This window comes from Hyperolius riggenbachi, chromosome 5, assembly GCF_040937935.1.
Source record: "Hyperolius riggenbachi isolate aHypRig1 chromosome 5, aHypRig1.pri, whole genome shotgun sequence".
NCBI classification, from domain to species: Eukaryota; Metazoa; Chordata; class Amphibia; order Anura; family Hyperoliidae; genus Hyperolius; species Hyperolius riggenbachi.
In genome coordinates this window covers 358,900,263-358,915,893 of record NC_090650.1, presented here as the reverse complement: position 1 = coordinate 358,915,893, position 15,631 = coordinate 358,900,263, and the positions used below count along the sequence as shown (strand labels likewise).

At 46.6% G+C, this 15,631-nt stretch overlaps 1 protein-coding gene across 4 annotated transcripts in view; it reads left to right on the top strand.

The window, feature by feature from the left end:
• The window catches only part of NCOA2 (nuclear receptor coactivator 2), a 372,516-nt gene that overhangs the window by 194,448 nt on the left and 162,437 nt on the right, over positions 1–15,631 (top strand). Inside the window, exon 1 of one of the 4 annotated variants that reach the window (XM_068237480.1) lies at positions 14,486–14,719. The exons of 2 other annotated variants lie outside the window; for them this stretch is intronic. The gene's annotated coding sequence lies outside the window, so the exon portion shown is untranslated. Of the gene's footprint in view, positions 1–14,485; positions 14,720–15,631 lie in introns of those variants that run through there. One more of the 4 variants, XM_068237483.1, reaches the window with a different exon arrangement.

The following is a 15,631-nucleotide window of genomic DNA, read 5'->3' as shown; positions in this document are numbered from 1 at the left end:
AGTTCAGGTTCTCTTTAAAGGCGCAATATGGAGTTCCCCTTCCCTTGGGGCTTGTTCACACTGGAGGTGTTTTCGGCCTTTTTTCACACGCAGGCGATTTTAAAAATCGCCTGCCAAACGCTTGTGCAATGAATGTCTATGAGAATGTTCATATCAGCGCGGGTCGTGCGCTGTGCGGGCAGCAAAGCGGTGCGTGGACCATTTTTGGGGTGTTTCTGGCTCAATGAAGGGTATAGGAGAAACGCTCACAAAATCGCTTTGTGCAGCGATTGCGTTCGCGTTTTTAAGAATGAAAACATTGTATTTATTCTTTTCCGGGTCAAAGAGATCACTTCCTGACTTGCGTCAGGGAGTGAAAAAACGCTTTTATTGAAGCGCTTTACAAAAACTGCAGCGCCCACCCGAGCCTCAAAAGGAAGAAAAAAAAACCTCCAAAAACGACGAAAGCTAAAGCAAACGGAACACAATGTGAACGATGCCTTAAAGCAGTGTTCCTCAGCCCTGTCCTCAAGGCCCACCAACAGTGCATGTTTTGTGGAAATCCACAGAGGTAGTTAATCAGCTCTGCTGAGACACTAATTACCCCACCTGTGCATGTTTGTGGTTTTCTGCAAAACATGGACTGTTGGTGGACCTTGAGGACACGATTGGGGAACTGTGCCTTTAAGCTCACCTGAACTGAGAAAACTCAACAAAATAAAGGTATGTTCTTAATACCCCCTGCAGATTCTATCCAGCATCTAATTACATCTTTCCAGTATCTTGTTCAGCCATTGCTCCTCTCCAAACATCAGCACCTCCATTTTCAAAATGGCGCCAAGCACCATCAAGGCTTCTTCTGAGCCTAAATGAGTTCTGATCTGGGAAACGCATGCTTAGTAGATAAGCAATGAGTACTAATGGGGCGTGAGTGGGCCTGACTAATTATTAGCCTCAAGAATAGAAAGGCTGGATTAGATTTTGCTAAAAAAAAAATCTAAAAAAAGCCAGCACAGTTCTGGAAAAACATTCTTTGGACAGATGAAACCAAGATAAACCTCTATCAGAATGATGGCAAGAAAAAAATAAGAAGGTGTGGAACAGCTCATAATCCAAAGCATAGACCACATCTGTGGAGGCAGTGTGATGGCTTTGTGTGCATGGCTCCCAGTGGCACTGAAACACCAGTGTTTTTTGATTATGTGACACAGGACAGAAGAAGCTGAATGAATTATGAGGTGTTCAGAGATGAATTGATTGGGCGGCGTTTCATGATGCAGATGGACAGTGACCCAAAACATACAGCCAAAGCAACCCGAGAGTTTATTAAAGCAAATAAATGGAAAAATCTTTAATGGTCAGTCACCTGATTTTAACCCAATTGAGCTTGCACTTCACTTGTTGAAGACTAAACTTTGGACAGAAAGGCCCACAAACTAAAAGCTGAATTCAACTGCATCTGAGATGTTTCATTTAAAGTGAACCTTAAGTCAGAAAAAAATGAGTTTTACTCACCTGGGGCTTCTACCAGCCCCCCTGCAGCAGTCCTGTGCCCTCGCAGCTACTCACTAATCCTCTGGTCCCCCGCTGCCAACTAGTTTCACTTTTGCCAACAAAACTGGCCACGCGTAGCTTTTTCCGCATTCCCAACTGCAATTAGCGCTATTGCGGGCCGCAATGCATACAAAAATACGCCTTGCCGCATATCTATGCGTTCGTAATGCGGCAACACGTATTTTGTACGTGTTGCGGCCCGCAATAGCGCTAATTACAGTCGGGAATGCAGAAAAAGCTACGCGTGGCCAGTCCTGACGGGCCTGTCGGCAACAATGAAACTAGCTGGCAGCGGGGGACCAGAGGATTAGTGAGTGGCTGCGAGGGCACAGGACTGCTGCAGGGGGCTGGTAGAAGCCACAGGTGAGTAAAACTCTTTTTTTTTTTCTGGCTTAAAGGGACACTTAAGTCAAACAAAAAAGAGTTTTACTCACCTGGGGCTTCTAATAGCCCGCTGCAGCTGTCCGGTGCCCTCGCCATCTTCCTCCGATCCTCCTGGCCCCGCCGGCAGCCACTTCCTGTTTCGGTGACAGGAGCTGACAGGCTGGGGACACGAGTGATTCTTCGCGTTCCTGGCCACAATAGTGCCATCTATGCTGCTATAGCAAATATCATATACCATATAGCAGCATAGAGGGTGCTAATGTGTCTGGGAACGCAAAGAATCGCTCGCGTCCCCAGCCTGTCAGCTCCTGTCACCGAAACAGGAAGTGGCTGCTGGCGGGGCCAGGAGGATCGGAGGGAGACAGCGAGGGCACCGGACAGCTGCAGGGGGCTATTGGAAGCCCTAGGTGAGTAAAACTCATTTTTTTTGTTTGACTTAAGTGTCCCTTTAAGTGTCCCTTTAAAATTCATTGTAGGGATGTACTGAACCAAAATTAGAAAAAAAGTTGTCTCTGTCCAAATATTTGAGGAACCTTAGTGCAGCTGCAGCTTGAATCGGGTCCATTTGTAGAGGTGTTTTGTGTTTTCACGTCCATGTGCCACGGATGTCTAAAAGCTTTTTAATAAAAAACTACTTCTGCCTACAGTGGATGTCTATAGGCATTTTTTTCATCCCCATATTCTTTAGCCAAAGACTACTTAAAAACGTGGACTTGAGGGCAAGTTGGATCACAGGAATTTATGAACAACATTTTGTTAGTGGTGTCCTTGTTTAGCAGGGATCTTGTCTGTACAAAACATCATGGCAGGTTCAGGGCCCTTTTCCACCTGCAGTCGCTAGCGTTCACGCTGAACGCTAGCGATTGCTGAATCGCAAAACCGGCGATTCCCCGACGTTTTGCGGCCGCGATTTTGCTATGCTATGCACTGCATAGCAAAATCGCGGCAAATATCGCTCTGCCGCGCGTTCGGGTAAAAAACGAATCGTGGTAGTGGAAATGACCTACCGCGATTCCTATGTTAAAAAGCAAACCGTAGCGATTGTAAAATCGCTAGCGGTTTGCGACTTTGCAATTCAGCCAGCGCAAACGCGCTGGTGGAAAAGGGCCCTTAGAGACCAAACACAACGGGGGTTGTCCACAGACCTCAGGAATCACTCTGTTAATCTCGGGGAGTCACAGATCATCGTAGGAGGTCCATCAAGCCTCCAATCATAATCCAGTCCATACACAATCAATCGATTCCGCACTCAACCCTTGCACGAATAATCTTCAGAATTTATTGTAATAATGTATGCAGTTATACAGCAGACAAAAAAGCACAACGTTTCGGGCTACATGCCTTTTCTCAAGTGCAAGGTTTAGAGACCGACCAGTTCTATGTAATGCACACATGATCTTCTGAAAATATGTTATTGAATGTTTTGATGAAAAAGTTTGTTGTCTAATAAGTCGATAGGTGTGAACATGATTCATGATTCTTAAACGCAAAGTTTACAGGAAGTAGTATATCCATTGAAACTTTTCTAGTGATTACAAGGTTCAGGCATAGCCTTGCACACACACAGCCTGATTGTTGGACAATAGATCGCACTAGTGTTTAGTTAGTTCCCTTTTCATTTGTCGGTAAACTGCATTTTTGAACATTTTTATAAATATTCTTTCTTTGCTGAGTCTGTTGTGCTGAAATCAGGAAGTGCAGTCTAGCTGCTGCTGAGAATGTCACAGAGTGACTCAAAGAGAGACCGTGACCTTTGAGAACTTCCAAATGTTTGGGGCACAAGTAGGTGACTCTTATCATTGCTGATGAGGTGGGCTGAATCTGCGCTCGTCACCTAGTTATACTTTTTAAATATCGTTGGTATGGTTGCTGGCTTTACATGTAATTTAACTGAAAAGTTCAATTTTTTTTTATTTCCCTTCCACTTCAAGGTAGCAGCTATAAACAGACATACGTATGTAAGCCCTAAGAGTGTAGCATGTTTTACATCACCCTGATAATATTCACCACCATACAGGCAAATTGTGTTTCTCTTTTCTATTTGTGCTGACTTCTTCCGTAGTGTTTTACACAGTACATGGTCTTGTAACTGGTCCTCAGAGGGGCTCACAATCTAATCCCACTGCAGTCATATGTCTGTCATAGTTTATGGCCAGTTCCAGAAATCAGAGCTGGATTTTGTTGAGTTTAGGCTAAAATGTTCTTGTAGCTTGATCACTTGCCGCCATTACTCAGTTGCCTGATCGCTTGTTGCTGTCTCTCGGTTGCCTGAGCACTTGCAGTAGTCTCTTATGGCCCGTACTCACGGGCTGCAGAAGTGGCCTGTCGCCAGCACACGTGAGCGTGCTAGCGACAGGCCGGCGACAGCTTCTCTCCAGGTCCCTCCGCGTACACACACGGAAGAGGGACCAGCGGCGAGATGGAAGCTGTCGCCGACGTTCCTCCTCCCCCCGCCGGAAGCTTCATTCACCTCTATGGAGGTTGCTGTCGCTAGTCCGCGTACTCACGCGGACTAGCGACAGTTACGGCGGAGGTGCGGCGGTGACTGTTGCCATGCGATTGAAACTTTCAAGGCCCATACTCACGGGGGACGGCCGTCGCCGCAACCGCGTGGCACGCGCGTGTTGCGGCGACAGTTCCCCCGTGTGTATGATGCGCGCGCCCCGAACCGTCGCCCGTCGGAGCTGTCGCCAGGCGATTGACATGTTCAATCGCCGGCTACAGTCGCCGCCGCAACCTCGCCGGAACTGTCGCTAGCCCCGCATGTGTATGCGGGCTAGCGACAGCTACCCACACACACCACACGGAGCTTCCGGCGGGGGGGAGGAAACTCGGCGACAGCTTCCGCCGCATCGCTAATCCCTCTGCTGCCGTGTGGATGCAGAGGGATTTGGCGACGAGCTGTCGCCGAACTGCCGCCGAACTGTCGCGCACACGCTCCCGTGTGCGGCGACAGCTACAATTGTACCCCCGTGGGTACTTAGCTTCAATCGCATGGCGACAAGAGCGACGGGCGACAGTTCGGGGTGCGCGCGCGTGCGACGGCCCATACTCACGGGCGACCTGTCGCCGCAACACGCGCGCGCCGCGTGTTGAGGCGACAAAAGTCCCTCGTGAGTATGGGCCATTAGTTGCTTAATTAAAACAGCAGTCTGCCGCTTGTGCAGTCACCTAAGTGCTTGTTGCTGTCTCTGAGCGCTTGCAGCAGTCTCTGTCACCTGACTGCTTGTTGCTGTCTCTGAGTGCTTGCAGCAGTCTCTGTCGCCTGAGTGCTTGTTGCTGTCTCTGAGCGCTTGCAGCAGTCTCTGTCGCCTGAGTGCTTGTTGCTGTCTCTGAGCGCTTGCAGCAGTCTCTGTCGCCTGAGTGCTTGTTGCTGTCACTGAGCGCTTGCAGCAGTCTCTGTCGCCTGAGTGCTTGTTGCTGTCTCTCAGCGCTTGCAGCAGTCTCTGTCGCCTGAGTGCTTGTTGCTGTCTCTGAGCGCTTGCAGCAGTCTCTGTCGCCTGAGTGCTTATTGCTGTCTCTGCGCGCTTGCAGCAGTCTCTGTCGCCTGAGTGCTTATTGCTGTCTCTGAGCGCTTGCAGCAGTCTCTGTCGCCTGAGTGCTTATTGCTGTCTCTGCGCGCTTGCAGCAGTCTGCTTATTGCTGTCTCTCGGTTCCTTGAGCACTTATGACTGTCTCTCTTTCGCCTGAGCGCTTGCAGCAGCCTGATCACTTCAGGCCAATTGAAAAAAGTGTCCAGAAATGCTTCTTTCTTGACTGTCAGACTGATCCTCTGTCTCTAATCCGGTTTCATTTTCATCCCTGATGCAGATCAGGTATTCTTAGTCTGTCTTTATGCCTGGTGCAGGTGTGTGACCAATTCAAGCCAAAAGATCAGCAGGTCAGCCAAGGAACGGGTATCTTTTCAAAATGAGATGAAGATAGGGAAAACGTTCTTGCGCTCCCATTGACTATAAACCAAATGCAGGAAAAAATGCTTTTTACACTAAATTTGCTGCATGGGGTTGGTGTTTGAATTGCAGTAGTGGTAAAGGGGGCACCATTTCCTTCCATTATAATGGTGATGCCCTTGTGACTGGCAAATGACGTACAATCTGAAGCCCGACCAGTGGAAAAGGGGCCTTAGTCTTTCGGCTGTCCGGCATGGTGTATCGCTAAGCAATGCTATGGGGTCAGGTGCTGTGTTTTCACCTGGATATAAAAATCACAGCACTCAGTTTTAAGGATATAGAAGAAGAGTAACCACACCACTGTGTCCTGCCTGGGAAGAGGGGTTGATGGGTAATTTTTGCCTTTATCTGTAGTTGAGCCTTATACGGTGCTGTGCATTGAATATCTATGTAGACAGTGAAGCCGGTACATTTTGCCTGAACATTTTGAGGCCTGTATTTAAATCCAAATTTAGCATATTAGAATGTAAAACTGTCACCCGCTTTTATGGAACTCCTGGGGGCTTGTGGGTGGCTGAAGACATGGCTGCAGGGTCGAGGAGTCAGAGCAGTTTTGGGTACCTGGAGTCAGTCGGTGGTTTCATAAACTGAGGAGTTGGTGTCAGATGAGTTTTGTACTGACTCCACAGCCCTGGCCAGAGCCATTAAGGTTTTGTGGTGGCCGTACTCACTCTGTACCATCAGAAGTTGCACAACAATAGTCCAGAATCGCACAGTGGTGCCTCCTGGGCAGGGGAAGTGCAGAGGTGGCTTCGCAATGCATTTTTATTTTGTGCTGGGTAACCAGCAGCACCGTGTCTGACTTGCATGGTGATACAAAGGCTGTCATTCGGCTGCATGAAATTTCAGCCAGAATGCGGTCGCTGGCCGGCAGACGTGAGGCTGAACGGCTCGACAAACACATGGTTCAGCATCCCATGTGAGAGAAGCCTAACCGTGCTGCATATCAGCCACTAACAACCAGTGTTCTCATCCGCGCCATCATTCATTTGCATCATGGGCACCGTGGGCAGCTCAGTGGCCTAGTGGTTAGTACTCTCACTTTGCAGTGCTGGGTCCCTGGTTTGAATTTCAGCCAGGTCAGCATCTGCATGGAGCTTGTATGTTCTCCCCATGTCTGTGTGGGTATCCTCCAGGCACTCTGGTTTCCTCCCACATCACAAAAACATACAGAAAAGTTATTTGGCTTCCCCCTAAATTGGCCCTAGACTACGATCAGTGATGGGCTCACAAGTAGTCACGAGTCCCTAAGGACTCAAATTCATGATTTAAAGGGAACCTAAACTGAGGAAGAGATGGATTTTTCCTTTTAAAATAATACCAGATGCCCGACTCTCCTGCTGATCCTGTGTCTCTAATACTTTTAGCCACAGCCCCTGAACAAGCATGCAGATCAGGTGCTCTGACTGAAGTCAGACTGGATTAGCTTCATGCTTGTTTCAGGTCTGTGATTCAGCCACTACGGTTTCAAAGAGATCAGCAGGACAGCCAGGCAACTGGTATTGTTTAAAAGGAAACTTCCATCTCCTTCTCAGTTTAAGTTCCCTTTAAATGAGGCTTAATTGCCTCAGCTGTGAGGCTGGATGACAAGGGGTTACCGGTAGTTACCCATAAGTCCGTCTTCCTCCCTGCGCTCCAAGCAGCTTGCATGCGTCCTATTGCAGGCCTCACCAATGCACACTTCCTCCTTCCGGCATGAACGATACATACACGATACATATATAAGACATATGACTATGGTAGGGATTAGATTGTGAGCCCCTTTGAGGGACAGTTAAATGACAAGACAATATACTCTGTACAGCGCTGCGGAAGATGTTGGTGATATATAAATACTAAATCATAATAATCATACAGCAAACAATTGCCTGCCGACCCTTGGCAGGACGTTTGCTCTAATGAGTAACCTCTTGGTTCAGCTGCACAAAATGCACTTAAAACTGTACCTCAACTTAAGTTTGTTTTTACTAAAATGTCTTTAAATGTTCTCCCCTGAAGTACAATTAGCTATTTAGCTTTACTTTGCCTCTGGGAAGTCCAATTTCCTCTGGCAGCGAGTCTACTGGTGGGCAGTGGAGATATCTGATGAGTGGAACCTCACAATATAAAGCTATACCTTCAATTCAGAACATATAAACACCTTTGTTGCAAACCTCATGAGTTCAGCAAGGAGTGATATGTCAGATGTTGTATTCCATGTAACAGGTCAGAGGCTACCTGTGTCAGTCTGCACTTTGGACTTCTCTTGTAATGTGTAATCTAGGACAGTTCACCCAGCAGCCCCCAAATGCTATGGTTTTACACTACAGGGTAACTGCCTTCTGAGTCTGTGCAATTATGTTCTGCAGGTAATATATAGAACTTTTGTTTTAATATACATATCCTATTTTTTTTACCACCAAGAACCCTAAGGGAACCTGAACTGAGTAAATGTATTTAAAACAAACACAAAATGTACCTGAAAATAAATATTACATACTCACCTCGCCATCCGTTCCTCTCAGAAGCTCACCATTTGCTTCTAACAATGATTCCTTTCAGTTCTGACAAGTTTTTTTTTTTTTTTTATCAGAACTGAAATACATCAGTTGCTTTCAGTTACATATCAGTTGCTGTCAGTTACAACTGAAAGGACAACTGATGTGCAAGGATATGTCCATGTTTCCCTATGGCTCATGTGAGCGATATTGCACTTTAACAGTGTGCTGACCCAGAAGCTGTTACAGGGTCATTGCTATTTTTAAAATGGATGGAGAATTCCATACAGCACAGTGAACAAACAGGATGAGGTAGAGAAGAAAGAGATTGATTAGGAGACTACACGGGAGGTAATTATGACTTGTGTAGGTTTATTTTGACTTTTTATGCATAGAAGCTGAACAAGCATGCAGATCAGATGTTTCTGACAAGATTAACAATAACATTTTTATAGCGCTTTTCTCCCTGGGGACTCAAAGCGCTGTGACCCTGCATTATGCAGTTACAAAGGCTTGGGAAAAGAGGTGAGTTTTTAGCTTTTTTTTTTAAAGCTGTCCAGAGAAGCAGCCTCTCGTACTGATTGTGGAAATGGGTTCCATAGAGTAGGGGCTGCATAGGAAAAGGCCCGAGCACCAAATGTTATGTGTATCCTGGGAATAACCTGCTTCATCTTGTTGGCAGAGCGGAGGGTGTGTGGAGGGGCATAAAGTTCCAATAGATTTGCTATGTATTTGGGTCCCATGTGGTTTAGAGCCTTGAATGTCAGCAGGGAGATCTTAAAATTGATTCTCCATTTTACTGGCAACCAGTGAAGAGTTTGCAGTACTGGGGTGATGTGTGAGCTGCTGGGGAGCATTGGCTAGGAGTCTGGCTGCAGCATTTTGTACTAGTTGTAAGGGGTGCAGAACGTTATCTGTAGATCTGATGAACAGGGCGTTGCAGTAGTCTAGGCGGGAGGATACAAATGCATGAACCAGGGTAGGTAGGTCTTCAGCTGGGATAAGGTGTTTGATTTTCACTATATTTCTTAGATGGAAGAAGGAAGACTTGACGACAGCTGATACCTGCTGTCTGAGTTTTAGATTTCCGTCCAGGATCACCCTAAGGTTTCGCACAGAGTCTTAATACTGTACGGGATCTCCCCCAATTACTAGTTTGAGGTGGTGAGCGTTTTGAACTTTATCCATCATGTGTGGACCACCTACCACCAACACCCCATGCTTGTTTCAGGTGTGTGATTCAGACACTACTGATGCATGAAAGATCAGCAGCACTGCCAGGCAACTAGTAATGTGTAAAAGGAAATTAATATGGCAGTCTCCACATGTCTCTCACCTTGGGTTCCTTTTTAGTCATGCCCTTCCCCATACCTCTGCCGACACTTTCACATACCACCTCACTAGTCAGTGATATCCCTATTTTTCAATCAGTTTGTCAATTAAAAAAATAGAAGTAAAATTCAGAGTGACACACGTATAGTTTAGTAGAGAACAACATATATTTACACAGATCTGTACATCAGGTCTAAAAGAGGGACAGCTAAGGAGAATGGAGGGATTTGGTTCCAAGAGAGGGACTACCCTCCAAAAAAGCAACTTTTGGGAGCTAGTCAATCCCTTTATTTTCATTGTGTAACACAACAATACTTTTCATGACCCTTGGCCTTTATGCCCTAGACCAGTGATGGCTAACCTTGGCACTCCAGCTGTGGTGGAACTACAAGTCCCATGAGGCATTGCAATACTCTGACAGCTTTAAGCATAACTCAGGGAGGCAGAGGCATGATGGGATTTGTAGTTTTGTCACAGCTGGAGTGCCAAGGTTAGCCATCACTGCCCTAGACCATACATGTCAAACTTCGGCCTATGGGCCAAATATGGTCCTCAGAGCCATTAAATTTGGCCCCTAAGTGGTCTCCCCACTTTGCATTATGTTTTTCCCACTCTAGACCACCAAGGAAGGTATAAAGGAGGTCAAGCCCTAGAACACCAGGGTAGCCATTTAAAGGGATGTAGGTGGGAAGCACTAAACATTAGGGAAGTGTATATGGGTGGTTGGTGGCCACTAGACACCAGGGAACTGTATAGGGGAGGGAGGACCACTAGACACCAGGGAACTGTATAGGGGAGGGAGGACCACTAGACACCAGGGAATTGTATTGGGGAGGAAGGAGGACTAGACTCCAGGGAACTGTATAGGGGAGGGAGGACCACTAAACGCCAGGGAATTGGGGAGGGAGGAAGGAGGACTAGACTCCAGGGAACTGTATAGGGGTTGGAGAGGAGGCATTAGACACCAGGGAACTTTAGAGGTAAGTTTCCAGAAGACGTTGAGGTTGGCCTGCGACCAGGTCCCAGTTTTCAATTTTGGCCCACTTTGTATTTGAGTTTGACACCCATGCCCTAGGGTGTGAAAGATCAGACTCAGGATGGGGGTAATATATTAAGCCTCATACACAAGCTAAATGGGTCTTGACAATTCTACAACGCTCTCTGGCAATAGTGTTTAGCGTAAATTTGGCTACAGCAGGGTGAGACATCTTTTGGCTTCACTCTGCACACATACAGGATCTTCTCAAAAAATTAGCATATTGTGATAAAGTTCATTATTTTCTGTAATGTACTGATAAACATTAGACTTTCATATATTTTAGATTCATTACACACAACTGAAGTAGTTCCAAGCCTTTTATTGTTTTAATATTGATGATTTTGGCATACAGCTCATGAAAACCCCAAATTCCTATCTCAAAAAATTAGCATATTTCATCCGACCAATAAAAGAAAAGTGTTTTTAAAACAAAAAAAATTCAACCTTCAAATAATTATGTTCAGTTATGCACTCAATACTTGGTCGGGAACCCCTTTGCAGAAATGACTGCTTCAATGCGGCGTGGCATGGAGGCAATCAGCCTGTGGCACTGCTCAGGTGTTATGGAGGCCCAGGATGCTTCGATAGCGGCCTTAAGCTCATCCAGAGTGTTGGGTCTTGCGTCTCTCAACTTTCTCTTCACAATATCCCACAGATTCTCTATGGGGTTAAGGTCAGGAGAGTTGGCAGGCCAATTGAGCACAGTAATACCATGGTCAGTAAACTTCCTACAGACTCTGGCACCTTGATTTCTGAATGACATGTAAAAGTTGCTTTCATCCGAAAAAAGTACTTTGGACCACTGAGCAACAGTCCAGTGCTGCTGCTCTGTAGCCCAGGTCAGGCGCCTCTGCCGCTGTTTCTGGTTCAAAAGTGGGTTCATGCTTCCATCTGCTGAAAAGCTTTATGGAGATGAAGATTTCATTTTTCAGCACGACCTGGCAACTGCTCACAGTGCCAAAACCACTGGTAAATGGTTTACTGACCATGGTATTACTGTGCTCAATTGGCCTGCCAACTCTCCTGACCTTAACCCCATAGAGAATCTGTGGGATATTGTGAAGAGAAAGTTGAGAGACGCAAGACCCAACACTCTGGATGAGCTTAAGGCCGCTATCGAAGCATCCTGGGCCTCCATAACACCTGAGCAGTGCCACAGGCTGATTGCCTCCATGCCACGCCGCATTGAAGCAGTCATTTCTGCAAAAGGATTCCCGACCAAGTATTGAGTGCATAACTGAACATAATTATTTGAAGGTTGACTTTTTTTGTTTTAAAAACACTTTTCTTTTATTGGTCGGATGAAATATGCTAATTTTTTAAAATAGGAATTTTGGGTTTTCATGAGCTGTATGCCAAAATCATCGTTATTAAAACAATAAAAGGCTTGGAACTACTTCAGTTGTGCGTAATGAATCTAAAATATATGAAAGTCTAATGTTAGTACATTACAGAAAATAATGAACTTTATCACAATATGCTAATTTTTTGAGAAGAGCCTGTATTTGCTTGTGGCATTTTTGAGGCGCCTTTTACTCTTGCGCTGTAAGGGTGTGTTGCATTACCTTGTTTTACTGCAGGGTAATGCAACAACAATGCAAGGCAGTGGGGCCTAGCACATTTGTCGCATTGCGTTGGAAGTGCTTGATTGGCTGCCACAAAGTCAGTAACCTGTTGCTGTCGGACTTCCACATTGACGGAAATAATGAAATTCCAATGGGCGAAGCAGAGATTTTAAATATGGAGGTGGTGTGAACCAGTGGCGTAGCTATGGAGCTGTGGGCCCTGATGCAAGTTTTACAATGGGGCTCCCCAAGGACACATAGCAATTGATATGGTGCACTAAAACTTAGTGTCAGAGGTGCAAGAAGGGGATGGGGAACAGTTTGTTAATAATTACTACTCAAAGGCTATCATTCATAAAGCATTTCCGCATGCGGAAATGCTTAAAACAGCTGACTTTACCGACCACGTAGCTAAATCTGCATTCATAAAGACTTTCTACATGAAAAGCTGATTACCGAGCAGAGCGATAAATCACTGCCTTGTGCGGTGATTATTCTATAAAAAATGTAACAAACTGTTAATTCATAAAGATTAGAGCAAGCAATGTGAGGTCGGGAAGTACCGCTCCCTCTGATGTGGCGATAACAATGTTACGTGAATGGAGACACGGACCTCCCAGGCAGCTGCAGTAGAGCGGAACACTGAGAAATGTATCAATTCGGCAGCGTACTGTGCTTCCGCAAGCCTACCGCCTGCCTACCGACAGCCTAGTTCGGGAAATCTCCGCACTACTATCGCAACTGGATACATTTTTATGAATGAGCAGCCAGAAGTCTAAAACACTGACAGCGGTGGTTTCCCGCACAGATTATCTTTACCGACAACAGGTTTATGAATGCTAGCCATAGTATCTATAGAAGTGTTTAAGAGCACAGGACCAATAGAGAGGTAATACTGTAGTTGAAGGAGGGCCCTTTGGGGTTCCTCTGGCCCAAGGGCCCCGATGCGGTCGCAACCTCTGCAACCCGTATTGCTACGCCCCTGGTGTGAACAATGGAATGACGACAGGGAAACTTAGGGATCCTAGTTATATACTTTATTTTCAGCAGGGAATACGTCATGCAGGGGGGGGGGGGGGGGGGGAGAATTGGCGCTGCTATGCATATGACCCTGTCGGCGGACTCTGGCGTAGGGTCATATGAATGCTGTTTTGTGCGTTGCGATGGGGCGGAGCATCTCACCACAAACGCAATGGCCAGGAGTAAGCCCATCCTCAATGTACGCCTTCCTCAAGAGGTGTTCCCAGGGCTTTCATGGAAAAAAGTGGCCTGGAAAAAGTCTCAGTTTGCTGGTAGTAGAATGGGCCTGAGAACAGAGTTCTACTACTACTGAATTTCCATAGTAGAATATTAGTAATATTTACCAATATTTACTATGGGTTCAACCTAATCCTATCTAGCCCTAAATCCCCTCCGTAATGTGCCCCCCTTCCGCAATGAGCAGTTATATAGTCAAATTTGCCTACATAGCCACTTATTGCTGAAAATGTTTAATTTTTGGCACCAGCAGGCGCTTTATAGCAGCCACCACCATGCACCCAAATTTCTCCTTTCTGCCACTAATTGTGGCATTTATCATAGGCACCAATGTGGCACCTTGTCTTCCGTAAGGGCTCCTGTGCCCTTTCCTTCCCAAGGATCTTGAAATCTGGAATTCCGTAACAGAGATGGGGGTGGTGGCTACATTACCTAATAAGGTTAGGTTATAGGTGCGATAAAAAAAAATCAAACAAAATAAGGATAAAATATATATTTGGCCAAATAAGTTTGCACTTGAGCTAAATTGAGCTGATACTTTTGATAAAATGACACACAAGGTAGTAGTAGGAGGTATACAGGAAAGGGAAAAGGTTACATAAGAAGCAGCCGTATAGAAGAATATATTTGTTTACAAGGCTGAGGTCTGTGGATGGAGAACTCCACATGCATCCAGGGCTCAGGCACATGCGAGGCATCCAGGGCTCAGGCCAGCTTGCTGCGCACTCACATGGCTGCCATAGGGTTAGCTGCGCTGTGACTGGGGTAACGAGAGAGCGAGCCATTGGAGGATTAGTTGCATAATCCTCAGTCACTGCGAGGCTCCTCCTCTTAAGAGGAAACTGTAAATAAGAGAAACTGGCCGCAGCCTCTTGGAGCAAACTCCAGCGAGTGATCTCTCTGCATAGTAAACAGAGGGCAGCTGCGAGCCAATTGGGCGGCTGTCAGGGAGTGAGGCGGAGGGCGGGGCCGCGGTGACACGGAGAGGAAGCCTCACTCCAGCAGCAGCTGATCACGTTTTTCGAGCTGCTTCCTATCGCAGGCTTCACACGGCTCCCCGGCCAGGAGGAGGAGGAGGCGGAGGCTCTGTTGCCGCTGAAAGCTGGATGTGCTTCCCAAGGAGATGATCCCCAATACGGATTTCGGCTGAGTTGTGATGCCGATTTGTGGAGCGAGCTGGAGGTAATCTGTGAACTTTTCCGCCGTGCTGCTGAGTAAGCAGATCGTGCCCTGCTGGTTTACAAACATGGAGCCGTGTACTGCTGCTGCCTGCCGGGGAGCCTCTGACCTTCTCCTGGCTCGCGCTGATTCCTGTGTATGATTGTTACATTGTGGCCAGAAGATTCACAGGCAGGATCTAGTGATGTGTTACTTTGTGGCCAGAAGATCCACAGGCAGGATCTAGTGATGTGTTACTTTGTGGCCAGGAGATTCACAGGCAGGATCTAGTGATGTGTTACATTGTGGCCAGGAGATTCACAGGCAGGATCTAGTGATGTGTTACTTTGTGGCCAGAAGATCCACAGGCAGGATCTAGTGATGTGTTACATTGTGGCCAGGAGATTCACAGGCAGGATCTAGTGATGTGTTACATTGTGGCCAGAAGATCCACAGGCAGGATCTAGTGATGTGTTACTTTGTGGCCAGAAGATCCACAGGCAGGATGTAGTGATGTGTTACTTTGTGGCCAGGAGATTCACAGGCAGGATCTAGTGATGTGTTACTTTGTGGCCAGGAGATCCACAGGCAGGATCTAGTGATGTGTTACTTTGTGGCCAGGAGATTCACAGGCAAGATCTAGTGATGTGTTACTTTGTGGCCAGGAGATTCACAGGCAGGATCTAGTGATGTGTTACTTTGTGGCCAGAAGATCCACAGGCAGGATGTAGTGCTGTTACATTGTGGCCAGAAGATCCACAGGCAGGATCTAGTGATGTGTTACTTTGTGGCCAGAAGATCCACAGGCAGGATCTAGTGATGTGTTACTTTGTGGCCAGAAGATCCACAGGCAGGATCTAGTGATGTGTTACTTTGTGGCCAGAAGATCCACAGGCAGGATCTAGTGATGTGTTACTTTGTGGCCAGAAGATCCAC